We start from the raw sequence: 13,414 nt of genomic DNA, 5'->3' as shown, positions 1-13,414 counted from the left end.
TTGTTCCCAAGGTCAGATGATGGGCTTGGGAAGTGTAGACTGAGTTTCTGCATCTTCATGTACAATCACTGCTTTATTGGGTACTAAATCTGAACCAACTGTAACATTATTGACTTGCTTCTGATGGGTTGCAGTCTCAATGTTCTGAACAGAAACATGTTCAGAATGACTCCTCTGTTTTAATTCTTCTTGCTATAGCTAAGATTCAAGCTGCAAAAAATCAATCTTTTCCTATGCATTTTGTAGACAGACCTGAATGTCTGTGAGAGAAGCTTTGCTAAGTTTTAATGTTTCATGAGTAGTAGACAATATGAGAGTTTTGAGGAACTCTAATACTTCACTAGTTCTGGCCATTTTTTTTCAATGTCAGATTTACACCTTAAAAACTGATCACAACTACTACTCAATGAAGAAAAGTAATACCCACTCACAATACACAGCAATATCTTTTATAAATGTCAGCAAATGATCAGTGTGCAACATAAAAGATTACAATCAGCCCACCAAACTCTTTATGCAACAATCGAATCAAGGAATCAATGCACTATAATGAGTTTTAAATACAATGCCACACTGGTTACCGAAACAGACCACCAAAGCCAACCACACTGCTCCAAAGCTCACACACGGTTGTTGTGCATCGAGATTATGGGCGTTCATGTTAGCATGGACACAACATTCAAAACTCTAACTTGACCTTAAAACCATTCTCCCAATTTTACTTCTTCAATAACTCTCACTTGAAATGTCCGCCCTTTCAACCAACTTGTACAAAAAAAGTGCAATGATTTTGAGGTTTGAGCACACTAGATGGTGAAACAAGAGCATATACCAGAACATCATGTGGAGAAACAAGGATCATGAGAGCTAAAAAAGGAGCTGGCTCTGATACCATGTTGCACACACATGGGCAGCAGAGGAATATGAAAGATAAAACATGCAAGTACAATTTTTATTAACAAGAGATATACATTTATAGTACATTATGTGACTACTGGGTTCCACATCCCAAGGTCTCTTGGACTACTTTTTCTATTAAGCTTTCACACTAACCCATTTAGGATTAAGTGTCCAACAAGAACTTATCAACGCTTTAGGGATCTAAAAGAACAAAGGAATAACGTTAAGGCTTTGGAAGATGAGTTGAATGCACTAGAGGAAAACAATAAAAGCCTCAACAATAAGGCTAAAGAATCAAAGAATATCATCACCAACCTAAAATTCCAATTAGAAGAGGTCGTAAATATTGAAGAAACATTAAAAAACCAACTAGAAAAAAGTATAGAGGAAAAATAAAAATTGGAAGTAAAGATAGTATCTCTAAGAAAGGAATTTTAGAAGAAAAATGTAAAATGATTCAAAGGCCACAACTATGGACATAGCTCTCGTGATTGCAGAAGCATAATGAAGTCTTCCGTGAGAGAAAAAACCAATTTTAGAAACAAGAATGTTTGGATAAGAAAAAAAGAGCAAGAAGAATAGGTGAATGGAGAAATACCATAGGCCATGCTTTTAAGAATTGAAAAGACACAAAACCATGATGAATCTACAAATGGAGAAGAAAATATCAAAGTTCATGATGATGATCCTGAAACAACAAGGATACATATATCATTCTTAAAAATTCACTTGAAGACTCCTTATCCTGTGGACTCTTAAGAGGGGGAGTCTAAGTAGTAGATTGGAAAATAGTAGATTGGAAGAAGTCACCAAATTAGTAATCAACACTGTGGGCAGATTTGTCATCTTTATGGAGCAAGAAGATTATAGATGGACTTGTGATAAATCTTTTCGGTAATGGCAAGTTGTGAAAGGCATAATATGTCAAGGGGAGAAAAATAGTCTTTCTCGTTATGGGTAGTAACTCCTTTCCATTGATGTCAAAGGGGGAGAGAAATCAAGAAAGGAAGATCGAAGCATGGAGTTAGGGGGAGCATGTGTGTTTCCATCAACGACAAAGGGGATATTGTTGAATGGTGTTGTCATTGATTTGAACATCTATGTAGTCTCTAGAGATTGAATGAGTCCACATCCGTGAATCCTCCCTGTCATTGATGCTGACATCGAATTCGTTTAGATAGGCTTTGAAATGTCGTTAGAGATATGTCCAGTTTCCTTGTAGATTAAGGTGATGCACTGAGTGTCAGCCTTGCCCGCAGATTGAGGAATGTTCCTGATCTTCACCATGAGCCAATGTTTTAAATCCATTTTCTGAATGATTATATACCATATTTGTGGGAGACAATACTTCAGGCCACTCCCAACCCATGGATCTGATCCAATTCTAACCTGCTCCCCATTACCTACTTTCGGAACCAATCCCTTTTCAATCACGTCAAAAGAGTGAATAACCTCCTTCCAAATCACTAAAGCATTTGATCTCCTTAGATCTGGGGCCCAGATCTATTCTACAATTAACTAAGGACTTATGTATTTGTGGTAGAAAAACCTTACACCATTAGCTAGTTGTAGAGATCAAATGTCAACCTACCTTAGCAACGATAGCCTCACTAAGGCTTCACTCAATGAACCTATGACATATCACATGAATTTATGGCATATTAAATAATACCCTTGGTTTGACTACATATTGAAAAATGTTAGAAATTAATTAACAGAGAAATGAAATACACAGATAAATTGCAGAAACATAAATACAAAAATGAGTAAAACAAGAGAGACAAATATATATGTGTTTCACCTAATTTGGGCTACATTCATGGAGAAACAACTACTCCTTCCTTTTATATTATTCAAAAAATGGAGAAATTTAATACTCTCAATTAGTATCCTCTATCTTTCTCTCTCATAATCATAATACTCAATCATAATATAATTCCCTCATATAAACTGAGGGTTGCTTTCTAGTGCAAAAATCCTAAATTAACATAATTTATATCGTCATATCATCTACCTAATGAACGACCTAGATATGGAGTGGTGATTTCCCTATAAATATATCAAAATGGCTTTTCTCTTCCTCACAATGAGACACAATCCCTTTCTTGTGTTTTATGCACAACAGCCAACACAAATAGCAATCAACACAATTGGGTCACATTACCACTTCAAAAAAGATGATGATGTCAAGGGATACAACTATAGAATTCAACGAAAGGTGGAATATTATCAGAATGGCATCCTAAAGTAGATAGGTATTCTAAAATAATATTTGAAAGACAAGTTTCTTGTAATGGAGTATATGAACATTTATAAAATTGTCTACAAAATGTGCACCCAAAGTCCTTGTTATCTGTATGAACAACAACTCTATGACAAGTACACGATTTCGTTGGAAGAATATGTTGTTGTCACAATATTACTAGCTAAAGGGTAAAGTACATGATGAGGTCATGTTCAAAAAACATGAGAAATGTTGTGGATATCACAAGGTGATGGTTAGCCTCACCTCATATATGTTCTCTTATTTGGATCTTTACTTCGTGGTGAAAGACTCCCTCATTTCACAAGTCAAAGATGGAGTGATGTGTTAACATGAGCTGGCCAATGATGGTACCAATATTAAAAATATTCTTGCAATCTCTCCTTTCAATCTCCCTTCAAGGTTAATAAGGTTGATTTCCAACAAACTTTGTTTCACTTGTTCATAGATCTCTTCTCCTGCTGCACTCCTTTTCTTTGCTCTTCCCAAGTTTATGAGTTCTTGTGCTCCTCTTAGATGTATTCTATACATAGTATGAAAAGGACTTTGATCAATTCTTCTATCTAGAAAATCATTATAGGAAAATTTAGCATGAAAGGTACCTGATCACACTAATTTGGATTATCTTCAACAAAGCTTCTCAAGATATTCCCCAAATTTATATTAACTACTTCAATATACCTAAGGTGATAGGCTAAACTAAAGTTCAAAGAAGTTCCAAGTTTATTCCATAAATTCCTCCATAAGCATCCGAAGAATCTAGTATCTCTATCTAAAACAACGCTCTTAGGAACTCCATGTAATCTCACTACTTCTTTAAAGAATAAATTAGCAATATGGGTATCATCAATGATTTTAAAACAAGAAATGAAATGGACCATTTTTGAAAATATATCCATTAAAACAAAGATTACACCATTACCCTTCTGATTTTTTGGCAAACCCAATACACAATCTGTGCTTGCTGAATCCCACGGTATATCTGGAATTGGTAATGGTCTACATAATCTTGTATTCTGGCTCTTTCGTTTTGCATGTTGGCATATTCTACAACTACTTACAAACTTTTGCACATCAATCCTCATATTTAGCCAATAGTAAAAATTCTTCAACTCCTCATAAGTATTTTCATGTCCAAAGTGTGTTGCAAGACCTCCACTATGTTTTTCATTCATTAAATTATCCCTCATAGAACATTTTAGAACACAAAGTTAATTGTCTTTTAACAATAATCCTTAAATTTGAAGCGTGTAATCAAGCCACGTAGTTCTATCTTGGATTGTTGAGTTTTTAGAAGCCTTGCAATCCTCCTTAAAATCAATATCTTCCTCATACAACTCCTCCATGAAGTCAAACACCATGATTTATACCTGGCTTTCCCACATAAGAAAATTCATCATGCGCAACGTATCAACAATTTTATTAGGTTGGCCACTAATATGCTTCAAAACAAAAGTGAAATTATGAAGATACTCAATCCACTTGACATGATTTTTACTCAAATTAGGTTTTTGCATAATGTACTGTAGGGCATGATTGTTTGTATAGAAAACAATTTCTTTAGACATTAAATAATGCCTCCATTTTTTAAAGATTGTACGACAACCTAAAACTCCTTGTCATAAGAAGTATACTTTCTCCTTACATCATTCAACTTCTCGTTGAAATATGCTTTGGGCTTATCCTCCTAACTTAACACAACACTAATTCCTTCTCCACAAGAATCACACTTCACTTGGAAAGGCTTACTGAAATCTCGTAAAATCAACACAGGTTGTTCTGTCATCTTATTCTTTAATAGTTGGAAGCCCATTTCTACTTCAATAGTCCACTGGAATGGTTGTTCTTATTTTTTCATAGTCTCCATAATTGGATCACTCATCATTCTAAATTTTTTTATGAACTTCCTGTAAAAACTAGCCAACCCACGAAACCTTCTAACTTTAAAAACACTTTTAGGAGAGGGCCAATAAAAAATATCTATTTCGTCATCAAGATCCATCCTTAAACCATCCTTGGATATGAAAAAGCCAAAATATACAAGATCTGTCTTTAGGAATGAACCTTCCTTTAAATGAATAAGCAATTTCTCTTATTGCAACTTCTCTACCACATACCTCAAATGTCTCAAGAGATATTCTTTGGAATCACTATAAGCCAAAATTTAATCTAGATACACAGTTACAAATTTAAGTATTAAGAGGTTTTCGCAGTGCATTATATTAGATATCATTTTTTTGGATTCAACTATGTTAGGTAAGTCATTCATGTATGACCATTTCCATGAGAGGTAGTTGTAAGTGACTAATTTCACATGAATTTTGAATAGTCCACTTAGCACTCATTGCATCTGGTGATGCTCACAGGGGTGAAGAAGTGGGATTGAAACTAGTGAAATGAATTACACAACGTCAATCATCACTTATAGGGCTTGCACCTAGTAACCAAGACTTCCTCAGAGGTCGGCCATGCTAGATCACCTTTGGCTCAAGCGCGCTTAACTATGGAGTTTTCCCCACAATCAAGACGACTTAGCTTGCTACCCCATTTTCAAAACCTTAGCAAGTATTGCGCCTCATGTACCATTCAATTAGAGTTCCCTTCACTCTTTTGAATTTGAGTATTAAGGGGTTTTCACAGTGCATTATATTAGATATAATTTTTTGGGATTCAACTCTGTTAAGTAAGTCATTCATGTATGACCATTTCCATGAGAGGTAGTCATAACTAACTAATTTCACATGAATTTTGAATAGTCCACTTAGCACTTGTTGCATCGGGTGATGCTCATAGGGGTGAAGAAGTGGGATTGAAACTAGTGAAATGAATCACATAGTGTCACTCGTCACTTCCAGGCCTTCCACCCAGTATCTGAGACTTCCCGAGAGGTCACCCATCCCAGATCGCCTCTGTCTCAAGAGTGCTTAAATGTGGAACTCTACTTGAATGGTTCATGATGCACAATACTTGCTAAGGTTTTTCAAATTGGGTAGCAAGCTAAGTGGGCTTGATTGTGGTGAAAAATCCATACTTAAGCGCACTTGAGCCATAATATATATGGGGAGGGTGACCTCTCGAGAAGTCATGGTTATCGGGTGCAAGCCATAGAAGTGATGATTGATGCTATGTGATTCATTTCACTAGTTTCAATCCCACTTCTTCACCACTGTGAGCATCGCCCCATGCAATGAGATGTAAGTGGATTATTCAAAATTCATGTGAAATTAGTGAGTTAGGACTACCTCTCATGGAAATGGTCATACATGAATGACTCACTTAATGCAGTTGAATCCCAAAAAGTGATATCTAACAATTACAAATTTTGTATGAACTCCTTTAACACCTCATTCATCAATCTCATAAAGGTACTAGGTGCATTTGAAAACCCAAAAGGAATAAACGTCCATTCATACAACCCATCATTGGTTTTAAAGGCCATATTCCACTCCTCTCCCTCTCTAATCATGATGATATGGTGTCCATTCTTCAAATCAATCTTAGAAAAAAAATATTACCACTCAAACAATCCAATAAATTATCTCTGTGTGGTAAATAAAAACTTTACTTGATTGTGACATTGTTTAATGCTCTAGAATTTGTACACATGTTCCAACCTCCACCTTTCTTAGGATACCATTGTTGGTATTGCGCATGGGCTAAGTATATCCTTGATCAAACCTTTATTTAACAACTCATGCACTTATTTTCTAATTTCTTAATTCTCTTGAGGGTTCATTTTGGATGTAACCTTATTTGGTAGACTTTCTCCCAATATCAAGTCAATATGATGACTTATACTCCTCACAGGTGGAAACCCATTGTGAAACTCATCCAATACGATATCACTATACTCATTCAACATATTTTGAATCTAAAAAGGAAAATCATTTACAGTAGTAGAAGTATGACTTGCCTTAGGTTTACACACTAAAGAAATACTCGCCTCATTATCTTCCATCTGTTGTAACAATTCTTTCGTACTCAACAAAAATTCCTTGGAAGCACTTCTCTTTCAATGTTCCCTCTTCTTAGAAAGGCAGCAAGGTATGATTGATGCCATCCTTATAAAACTTATTATTCCCATCCTGCACAACTCCTTTTTCAAATTGCCATAGTCTACCCTATAAGATATAAAACACATGCATGGGAATGATATTACATAATATTTTCACCTTACAGTTTCCTATCCGCAACTCAACTTCAAACTTCTCATTCACCAACAATTGATGACCCTTTTGAAGCCATGACACCTTATAAGGTGTTGAATGATTCATCTTCTTCAATTTCAAATTCTCCACCACTTTTGTAGACACCAAGTTGTCCATGTTGCGAGCATCAATCACCATCTTGCAACATTTACCTTGGAGTTAACAAACATTCCTAAATAATTCCTTCCTATGAGCTGGCTCAACAACATCCTTCTCCGATTTGAACAACACTTTATTAAGTAGCAGGGATTCTCCTGTCTGTGGTACATTCTCTATCTCTAGTACATTTCTTCCCTTTCTTCTACTGGGGAAACAACAAAAATTCTCTGGCCCACTTCTCTATTTTCTATATATTCATATGCCATATGTCCAAGTTGTTCACACCTATACCAACATATCTCTCTTCCTCTGCCTATTCCTAATCCTTTTAGAAAAGGATCTTCGGCCTCTAGAGTCTCCCTCTTATTGTCGATGTGGACTTAAGCTACTAGTTCCTTCCTTCCATGTTCTCGATTTTCTTCTGGTTGACTATTGTCCTCTTGCTATAGAAATACCTTTTCCTTTTCGATACTGCTTCCTTGCAATATTCTCCTTAGCCTTCAAAGCTAATTGGTATGCTTCCTCTACTGCGTTGGGTGATAAAACATTGATTTCATCCTAGTTGTACAACCTGATACCATTAATATATATGTATGTATTCTCTATAAATTCTTTTACATATCCAACCCTAATCTTCACCTTGTAAAACCCTTATGTGTACTCTCTTACAATCATCAATCTCTGCTTGAGACTCTACATTTATCTGAATACAGTAACCTGATAACCCTTTGGAAAGAAATTTCCTCTAAGCTTTGCTACAATTCTATCCTATCCCTTAATTTCCTGCTTATTATTCCTTCTCCTTTCAACTTGTACTGCATCCAACCATTAAGTTGCACATCCCTTCAGTTTAGTGACAACAAACTTAACCTTCTTCTCTTGTTCCATCTCTTCATACTCAAAGAAAGTTTCCATCTCTATAATCCAGTAAATGAGACCTTTTGGATTCAGGCTACCTAAGTAAGAAGATAGATTAAGATTTTCCTTCATAACATATCCTAAAACTGCGTTCAATATCTTGGTTTCCTGAGGATATTCAACTATTTTTTCCTTTGGGGATTCCTCTTCTTCCTCACTTAAATCCCATGATTCAAGTTCCCTCTACTTGCTCGATTCCATGGCTATCATTCTTTCTTCCAATCATTGTATAACTCTCATTACTTCAACATTAGATGCATGCCTATGTCCTCTCTGGCCTCCTCTAGCACCTCGTCCAACACTGTTTTCCATGATCAACTTATTTGTTCCTAGAGTAGATGTAGGATATGCTCTGATACCAACTAATGTAGGCCTTTATCTTTTTGTTAATTTTCTATAGTAGGTTAAGCTCAAATATGCCCCGTTTTAATGGTTGAGCCAACCAGAAGCACCACAGCCAAAAATGTTTATATATATATATATATATATATATATATATATATATATATATATATATATATAGATATATATATATATATATATATATATATATATATATATATATATATATATATATATATATCAAAAGGTAGGCATTTAGGCCAAAACCACAAAGAAAAACTGCATTCAAGCTTGTAACAAGCTTCTAAAGGATTCTCATGTGTCTGGTACATTCTCTACCTCTAGTACATTTTCTTCCCCTTCTTCTACTAGGGCAACAACAAAAACTCTCTGGCCCGCTTCTCTATTTTCTGTATATTCATATGCCATATGTCCAAGTTGTCCACACCTGTACCAACATATCTCTCTTCCTTTGCCTCTTCCTCATCCTTTTGGAAAAGGATCTTCGACCTCTAGAGTCTCCCTCTTATTGTCGATGTGGACTTAAGCTACTAGTTCCTTCTTTCCATGTTCTAGATTTTCTTCTAGTTTACTGTTGTCCTCTTGCTCTAGAAGTACTTTTTCCTTTTCGATATTGCTTCCTTGCAATATTATCCTTAGCCTTCATAGATAATTCGTATGCTTCCTCTACTGCGTTGGGTGATAAAACATTGATTTCATCCTCGATGTACAACCTGATACCATTAATATATCTGTATGTATTCTCTGTAAATTCTTTTGCATATCCAACCCTAATCCTTATCTTGTAGAACCCTTATGTGTACTCTCTTACAGTCATCAATCTCTGCTTGAGACTCAACATTTATCTGAATACAGTAACCTGATAACCCTTTCGTAAGAAATTTCCTCTGATCTTTGCTACAATTCTATCCTATCCCTTAATTTCCTGCTTATTATTCCTTCTCCTTTCAACCTGTACTCCATCCCACCATAAAGTGGCACATCCCTTCAGTTTAGTGACAACAAACTTAACCTTCTTCTCTCGTTCCATCTCTTCATACTCAAAGAAATTTTCCATCTCTATAATCCAGTCAATGAGAACTTTCGAATTCATGCTACCTAAGTAAGAAGATAGATTAGGATTTTCCTTCATATCATATCCTAAAACTATGTTTAATATCCTAATTTCTTGAGGATATTCAACTATTTTTTCCTTTGGGGATGGGGATTCCTCTTCTTCCTCACTTACATTTCCTGCTTCAAGTTCCCTCTACTTGGTCGATTCCATGGCTATCATTCTTCCTTCCAATCATTGTATAACTCTCATTACTTCAACATTAGAGGCATGCCTATGTCCTCTCCGACCTCCTCTAGCACCTTATCCGACATTGTTTTCCATGATCAATTTATTTGTTCCTAGAGTAGATGTAGGATATACTCTGACACCAACTAATGAAAGCCTTTATCTTTTTGCTAATTTTCTATAGTAGGTTAAGCTCAAGTATGGCCCCTTTTAATGGTTGAGCCCACCAGAAGCACCACAACCAAAAATATATATATATATATATATATATATATATATATATATATATATATATATATATATATATATATATATATATATATATATATATATATATATATATATATATATATATATATATATATATATATATATATATATATATATATATATATATATATATATATATACATACATATACATATACATATACATATACACATACATACACACATACATACACACATACATACATACATACATACATACATACATACATACATACATACATACATATCTATATATATATATATATATATATATATATATATATATATATATATATATATATATATATATATATATATATATATATATATATCAAAAGGTAGGCATTAAGGCCAAAACCACAAAGAACCACTGCAGTCAAGCTTGTAACAAGCTTCTAAAGGAATCTAGGTTTGTCTTTGATAAAAGGAGTTAACTCTACAACTTTGGTTTCTGACTTTCAACACTTATAACATGACCAAAAGTCATGACCAAGTCAACTTTAAGTTTTTTCACTTGTATGCGTCTACCTGGGCTTACATCACCCAAACCATCCCCAAGTGCACACAAAGGGAAATCCTTGGGAGACAAACTTTAGGGTTTCTTTGCCAAATTTCGACCTCGACTCTGTTAATTGTTAGTCTTACTCTCATCTGCCTTAGACATATTAGCCTGACATTACATCATCCTAGCCTATTCATAAGTGCGCAAAAGAGATGCACCGAGGAGATAGAATCCAGGATTTCTCTGTTAGTTGATGGGCTCGGCTCTGACAATTGATGATCTCGAATCATTTCAAAAGGTGTTCATGTCTCCACCTTTGGGATGAGTCAGCGCAAAATCACCTACACTCCACGCAATTCTGACCTCCTCTTAATTGGTTCGGCTCACATGTAAGCCCTGTCCTAGTCAGCCCAAGGTATTTCACAAATGTGCTCCTCTTGCGCCTATAGGATAAACCCTTCAACTTGACATTGTTAGGGTATGGTTGCTTGTGACATAATTTCAAATTCCCATCTCCCAGTGCTATTAGGTGTCGGATTCCCATCAAATTTTAAGAAAACTAAGTGTTTCCCCTTCCACCTGTGTATTTGACCCTGACTATGTCAATGCTTCAAGTCACTTTGTTACTATTTCAACCTCCCACTTGCACTCCATAAACCCTCTGTCACTTACATTGGCAACTACAGTTCACAACAATAATATATATGAATATACATACACAAACAATAAACAATGATTATAGAAGTACTAGTTTGGAAATTAAACAAGGCTGAAAAAGGTCTAGTTTATTGGAAAATCACTCTTGCACTCCACACTTGCTTTTTCTATTAGGAAATTTAAAAAATAATACATCATTCTGTCGGCCTAAATCCACGAACATAGGATCAAATGGACCATTTTTTGGAAAATCAACCAAATTACAATAATATGCTGAATTTAATGAGTTACATGGCAAGCAAAGCAAACTCTAACTCTATCCTAACAAATCCACTCATTGACGAACCAACTCGTGAGGTAAATAAATTTTGACCTCTCAATCAATCAATTTTTTTTACGAACGCCCTACCGTCATAATTACTTAGGAGCAAGGGCCATGGTGGGATTACCTAAAATATAAAAATTGGGAGACTCCATTAGTTTTTCCATTTGGTTAGTTTGTAAGCATCTTAAAGGGGGCAGTTTATACTCGTGAGCATTAAACCTAAAAATCCCATCACTCCTTGCCCATGATTGGGGAACCTATCTTGAATCAACACTTTCTAGCTAGTAGATATCTAAAACAACCATAGTTGATTTCCTTTGCATGGTTCAAGTGCATTTGTAATGATAAATGAGGAGGTGATGAGTTGGTTAGGAGATGGCTAGGTGGTAGAGTTGAGTTAATAGAGTCTTAAAGCCTTTGACTCCATCATTGTTTAGGGAATCAAAGTGGGTGTTCTCTCTCAGTCTCCAAATAACTATATTAGTATAAGTGGCCATGTATCAATTAATATTGACTTCAATTAGAATAAGTTTCAAAATTTTGTTTTGTTACTATCATTATTTTTTTGTGTTCTTAAATTTTCTATTTATGTGAGATATAAATATAAAAATAACTTATGTTAAGAATAATTTTAATCAAAATTTTAAATCATCTACAAAAAATTCAATAAATTATTTAATTCCAAATAATAAATTATTTCATTTTAAAAAAATATTTAATTTTTCTAAATCATAAGAATAAAAGATAATTTCATTAAAATAGATTTACACATCAAAGTCAAATAAATTGACTCAAAGACAAACACCATAATCCCTCCGTATACAGGACCAAACTAACTAAGTAATAGAAAGCAAGGTTGGCTCATTTGTTTAAAAGTTTTCTATATTACTATTTGACAAAGGGTAGAAAAAAAGGTCCTTTGTATAATACATTGTACATAAACCTACGTGCTTAAATATAAAATTTAATTGGAAAAACTAAATGTGGGTGATTATTTTTTTTTTAATATGTTGCTATAATTTTTTGTATAATAAATAAATAAATTTTATTTTTATTTATTGTAAATAAAATAAACAAAAATATTAGGGTGTGTTAATGATTATTTTAAATGTACATGAGTAAAGTAACCTATTTTCATTATAAATATTATCACTAGGTGATTATTTTTCTTTAATGTGTCTATGTTCTATTGTTTGTATAGAATTATCAATATTGTTGAGTGTTTGTACTTTTGATATATGTGATTTGTTATCCCAGATTGTTAAGGTGGATACTTGCACACTAGTATGTATAAGTTGTTGATGTATATATATGAAATAATGAAGTATGCATCTCACATATAGCCAAATATACATATTTATAAAAAAAAAAAAAATTGATGTGTTAAGTATTCCATAAATAAGTAATATTTCATGATCATGTCAACCCAAAAATATGGGTGACTTATACGAAGTGGCGATCTCTGTATAAATATATCAAAATTATTCTTCTCTTCCTCACAATGTGAGACCATCCCTTTCAATTGTTTTTGTGAGACAACCTACACAAACAACAATCGACGTAATTGGGTTACGTTAGGTGACATTTTGGGTGTAAGTCAAGGCCTCTATGTAACGTTGCCATATCTC

Source organism: Pinus tabuliformis, chromosome 6, assembly GCF_031772625.1.
Source record: "Pinus tabuliformis cultivar Carrire ecotype Pingquan chromosome 6, CPIR1, whole genome shotgun sequence".
In the NCBI taxonomy this organism is placed as follows: domain Eukaryota; kingdom Viridiplantae; phylum Streptophyta; class Pinopsida; order Pinales; family Pinaceae; genus Pinus; species Pinus tabuliformis.
The sequence above is the reverse complement of the archived record's forward strand: the minus strand, read 5'-3'. Positions refer to the sequence as shown.